At 32.1% G+C, this 6,000-nt stretch overlaps 1 protein-coding gene across 1 annotated transcript in view; it reads left to right on the top strand.

Annotated features, from left to right (window-relative positions):
* Positions 1–1,239: 1,239 nt before the first annotated feature.
* Positions 1,240–6,000, top strand: part of LOC129234642 (prothoracicostatic peptide-like) — a 146,978-nt gene continuing 142,217 nt past the window's right edge. The window contains exon 1 of the mRNA XM_054868678.1: positions 1,240–1,365. The gene's annotated coding sequence lies outside the window, so the exon portion shown is untranslated. The remainder of the gene's footprint in view (positions 1,366–6,000) is intronic.

Below are 6,000 nucleotides of genomic sequence, written 5' to 3'. Positions count from 1 at the left end.
GTATCAATGTGCAATATAATAATGAAAACGTTTCTGGCAGGGAATCCAGCACCATCTTTAACAGTAGATTTTATAGAACTACTTGAAAACATAGCTACTTGGTACATTGATAAATTTGGTATTACATGAACGCTTGAAAAGGATGCTAGTTAGAAAGATTGTGAAATGAGACCATTTAGTTTTTCAAAAACTTGATCCCATATTTCAAAAGACATCTTTGTTTTATCATCACTACGATGCTAACTAGCATCGTAGTCTATGAATACAGATGAAATGAAATGGGCTATATTACTTTTGCTATCTGATAAAAAGTAGCAGGTTAATAATTATGCGTTTAATATACTTGTGTGCTATGTGTTTGATTCTTTAATAAGAGCCATAGACTCCGTTTACTATTTAAAAATACTTACATATAAAATATTAATCATAACAGCTTTTGTTTACTTGCATTAGGTTTTATTTTCTTAGTTGTCATGAAAAGGTTAATGATCTTCCCGTCTTTCGGATGGTATTAATTTTTAGCTTTTTGTGTTTATTACTCTATAAACTACAGTTAAACATCAGGGGTTACAAAACCTCAAAAATGATCAAACGATCAACAAAAAAGTTATCTTACTTATTTCAAAACTAAATTATTCTGAACGCAGAAAGTACGCACTGAGAGTGCCTTAAAGACTAATAAAAATTATATGAGAAAACAACTGAATTCAAAGTACGTCAGTTGTAAATATTTAAGCAACTCAAAATCGATGAATTCTTTAAAACAAATTAAAACTCCATCAAAAGAAACATATTTGGCCGAAATGACGAAAAAACAAAACCGTCGAGGAAAATAATTACAATAATCACTATCCTAGTTAGTTTTAATTTTTATTTTTCAAAATTAGTCGCCAAAAAAGACATTCCACAATGATATTAAAAATACAAAGAAAAAAGTTACACATGTTTAAAGTTATTTCCGAAGAGTCTGTGCATTGCATTTAAACAAAAGTGAGTTTAAAAAAATATATAATTTTGTAATGCATTGAAAACAAAATAATAAATCCTTTACATTAATTATTAGCTTTATTATATTTTAATTATTTTCATGTTTCGTCGAAAACTGCGGAAAAATACTGTTTAAGATTGCTAACATCTCCGGTTGAAGCGACCTTGGCTGAATATAAAGCAACTACTGGCGACATGCTGTCAGTCAGGAGCGCTGGCAACCCTGAGAGAAAGTCCCTGAATATAAGAAAGCGGGAATCGAACTCTTCCAACTCTTCAACGCCTCAACCGCATTATTTTCAACTTCGGAAAGCCCCCTCTTCCATCTGATCAAGCTGAAGATATTCACTCAACATCTGAATAAGACCTTTTAATTAGGTAAGTCCTTTTAATTTTTTAACGTTTTTTCCTCTGATGATTGAATTATGTTATTTTTAAAGAAAATAATTCTAATGAAACTAAAACTGAAAAATTTCAAATGATATTTCAAACTTTATTTTTTTCATTGAATTTAATAAATCTCCGATCAAAAAGTTATTTTAAATGCATTTTATATTTAATTTCGATGCATACTGCGAATTAGGTTAAATATGAAATCATTAATCATTTCTATAGTTACACTTTCGCACTGTACGAGTCAATTGCAAAAACTTTCAAAATTGAATTCATTTAATATACGCAGAAGATATGACAGTATTTAAACTGAAGAAAAATGAGGTTTGCATTTCTTTCTTGTTTTCGTTATACACAAGTATAATAGAAATATATTTACATTTCTTTAGTATTTCATTTTTTAAAATATGTATTTATTTATTAATTTATTGCGATTTTTTTAAACAAACAAATTTTTTCTTTCAGAAAAAATGCTAAATTAAGTTATACTAACTACACCATTACTAAATAATAATATAAAAATTATCAAAGAGAAAATAATAAGTTGAGCAGAGAGAACTCATTAGTAAAACTAGTATGTGGAACTTTTCGGAAAAAATACAAAGTATAAATTTACGTTTAAAAACTTAGACTGCTAATGTGTTATTTATTCACTGGACGGGATAAATGTGAAACAAGATCTCTTCTTTCAGGTGAGAAATATACTTCATTTATAGCTTGAGATAATGCCTTTTCTTTGCCTTTAGGTATTCAGCTTATAGATCTGGTCAAAAGTACAAACATACTTAGGTTATTGCAACATAAAAATTCTTCAAAGTTTTTTTTTAAATATCGTTAATCATAATATATTGGCACAATTGCGTTCAACGTGAATGCTGCTAATGTAATTTTTTGCTAGAATCAACAACGAAAATGTAACAGTTCTTTTTAACGGTATTTTGTACCACAAGCTTTTTTTTTCGTATTTGTGTAAAATATGTGTACAGTTACCGTTATTTATGATAAAAAGTTGATTTTTTTCTTTAAATTAATCTTCTAAAATATATTTAGAAATGTAACCTAGCAATTCACCTACAATAAAAAACTTTCTACTTAACGAAAATTGACTTAATATACAGTGAAAACTACTTAACGTTTGAGATAAAATTAATCTACGTCAATTACCAAGCTAATTTTGCGTCTAAATTTTCATGTTTCATTTTTTTGTAAACCTTAAAAAAAAAAAAATCAGAAAGGTTATTGAATACTTTCGTGCAACGTTTCGGGATTTCAATGGTTTTTATCCACTTCCAGAAAATATCAAAACTTATTGTCAAAAAGTTTCATAAATGGCTACAAGTTTCAGGAATGCAGACTTATCTCTTTTGTAAAAAAAAATATTATAGCTTCTACTTTTAAGATTAACTGAGAGCATTTAGACGGTGTATCGACTTTACCTCAATTACGGCTCGTCCTGACTGATTAAGCTCCCAAAGGGAGCAACTAGGTATTTGAACTACTTAACTTTGCAAGAATTGCAATCAAGTAAGATGCGTGATACTTACTTGCAATTCTGGCTTAACTTTAACTGATTGTAATACTGAGTGTGGAGCTGTTATATTATCCCTACCTAGGCTTATTTTGAAGTTCTAGAGACACGACTGCCTTTAAACGGGAATATTTCTGGATCTTTCAAGATAATTTCAAGTAGGTTACTGAATTTTAGCTGAAAATATTCCTGGTTTTTGCGAGATATGTTACTAGCTGAAATTGGGCACATCAGCTGCCTATTATTTTCCAGGAACGTTTCTGAATCATTTTTCTGTGTAAATTGCTTGTTATTTGCGCGAAATAATGTCAAATATTCGAAGATATACTCTATGCTTTATGTATTTCAAGTGTAACTGATATATATTCGTCGTGTTGGATGGCAGGCAGTACCTTACCCCCCCCCCTTCCCTCCCGTTCCCCTTCAGTAAGTTCTAAAGGCGCGAAAAGATGGTTCACAAGCGCGAACTTGATCCACTAGGGCAATTAATTTGTTGGAGCGATATGAGTCTACACTGTAAAAACGATTCAGAAACGTTCCTGGAAAATAATAGGCAGCTGATGTGCCCAATTTCTTCCTGTAACACATCTTGGAAAAACCAGGATCGTTTTCCGATAAAAGTCAGTAACCTTTCTGAAATATTAAGAAATCTCCGCTATTAAAGCCAGTCGTGAACTTTCTAGAAAAATTAAATAGGTTTAATTTATTTGATTAGAACCTTCCTGATTTACCAAGAAAGCTCCGGAAATATTAGAGCAACCACGGCCAAGCTACGCCAAAAATTGCAAGCAAGAATCATGCATATTCCTTGCCTGCAATTCCTGCCTCGCAAAACTGTAGCTATCCAGTGACTTATTTGCTCCCATTGGAAGCTTAGTCAATCCGGACGGGCCATAAACAACCTAAAGCCGATACACTTAATAAACACGCTCCGTGAATATTTAAACTGGTAGCAAAAAATATTTTTCACACCAGTGCAAGGTCTGCATTCGTGCATCTTTTAGGAATTCAGGAAACTTTTTTGCGAAGATACTTGATTTTTTGGGGAAATAGGTTAAAACCTCTGAAATCACGAAACGTTCCACGGAAATAACCAGTAACGTTTCGGAATTTTTTTACAGTGTATACCCGAGATTAATTTGAATGGGAGCTCTCAAGTTCAGCATTTTTTTTTTTCCAAATATTTAATAAATTTTAGCATATTAGCACTAGTAAGTCAGAGAGAGTCTGTGCGGGTCCTCTCCAAGTTTATTGTTCGAAAAATAACTAAAGGAAATAAATGAAACTCTCTGATTTTTACAATAGTTATATAACAGCATTTGAGTACTTATGCAATCGTTTAGTCTTTAGTCTCCTAGCAGTGTAAGCATTCAACTTTATACCTAAAAAAACGGGAGGGACCCCATTATTTTAAAGGGAACTTACAATAAAACTGAAAAATTCATTCCCAAACTCCATCTTTTTCCAATTCCCAAACTTCATTTCTCAAACTCCATCGTAGCAAAAAAAGAAAAAAAAAATTATATTCACTCTCGTTTTACATTTAACTCCCTCTTTTTGCTAGCCGGTTGGAATTTCAAATGCTATAACGACTACCATTTACTAACCACCATAGCTCTTCTAAAAATAAACTAACTATACATTTCGCATCACTGAAAATTATAATGAACTTAATTTTAATTTATTCGTAAAAGGAGACGCTTCGATCATGTGGACTCCCCCAAAAGGATTTTTTTGTAAATATTTGTAAAATTCATTTAAAAAATCTATATCGGCCACACTATTAATCTCTGTTTTTCTATACTTGTAGAAAACCTAACCTGAAAATCTAATCATATGAAATGGTGTGACTTTGCCCCAAATATAGATGCACGTTTTTTTTTTAGTCTTTCTAGTCATATACGGTAATTCATGCTATTTACACGTGCAAACTTCTCTGAAGACCATAGGGCTTAGCCAATTTTTTAAAAAGAAGCTAGAGGTCTCCACCACCTGCTCGGTTTGCTCTTAACCCCGTTCGCCACCAGCGGTAGCTTAATGATCCCTACGACGGTTGACAATTGATGATTTTACTGCTTTTATCCCTTGATTTCTGGTCCATTAAGATTTAGAAGGGGGATACAGGGGGGAATGACTTCCCCATGATGTTCAGTATCCAACACTACCATTATTGACTTGCTTGACATTTACAGTCTGGATGAAAGAAGGCTAGGGACACAAAGACAGAACACAGGTGATGGTAAAAATATGGACTAGCTAACCAATGCTAATCATTCACATATCGATAAAAACATTTCACAAACTTGTTTTTTCCAATACTTTTTTGAAAACAGTAAGCACGAGACGTACTTGTCTGTTTGTTTGTTTTTCGCTCGTAGCGGTGAAAAAATCTTTAAAATAGTTTCTTCCCATTGATGAAATATTAAGGAAATTATACGATTATCACACACACACACACACACACACACACCTTTAAGAAATAACACATAAAATACTGCGATTTAGCTTGTTAAAATAAAGGGTTTTTCAAGATTTCAGAGCAGCAAACACACCTGTGGTTTAGAATTTTACCCCCAATAAATTAAATATTCATCAAACTTCGGTTCAGCATTAAGGGAAAATTATTATTCAAAAAAAAAAAAAGCTACATTCTTAAGACCAATGGCCTTCGCGTTATTGGCAGGGCAAATAAGGATTCATGGTCTTACCGACTAAGCTTCCACATTGGTATGCAATAAACTAAAGCAGTGTGGAATAGGACGGCAAAATGAATTGAAATCGGTGCCTCTAAATTATACTGTTATTCACCATGTTAAAATATGATCATTTTCGGATCGTGAGGATTCGAACTTAATGCTTTTGTATTACTGGCATGACAATAACTAAGCCGATGAAAAACACGGTCTAAATTCGGTAATGCTATGCATTGAAACAATGCGTATTAAACAACAAAATCAATCTTTGTTTTGAGCCAAATGCGGTAAAATAATCTTTTTATGCCTAGTTTGATGTATTGAGTTATGACGATCTCATAAAAGAAAAACCTTTGATAAAATTATATATGATAATATATCCCTCTCCTACTTGCACTT

The sequence above is a fragment of the Uloborus diversus genome, chromosome 1 (assembly GCF_026930045.1).
Source record: "Uloborus diversus isolate 005 chromosome 1, Udiv.v.3.1, whole genome shotgun sequence".
Taxonomy (NCBI): domain Eukaryota; kingdom Metazoa; phylum Arthropoda; class Arachnida; order Araneae; family Uloboridae; genus Uloborus; species Uloborus diversus.
This window is presented reverse-complemented; position numbering and strand designations above follow the sequence as displayed.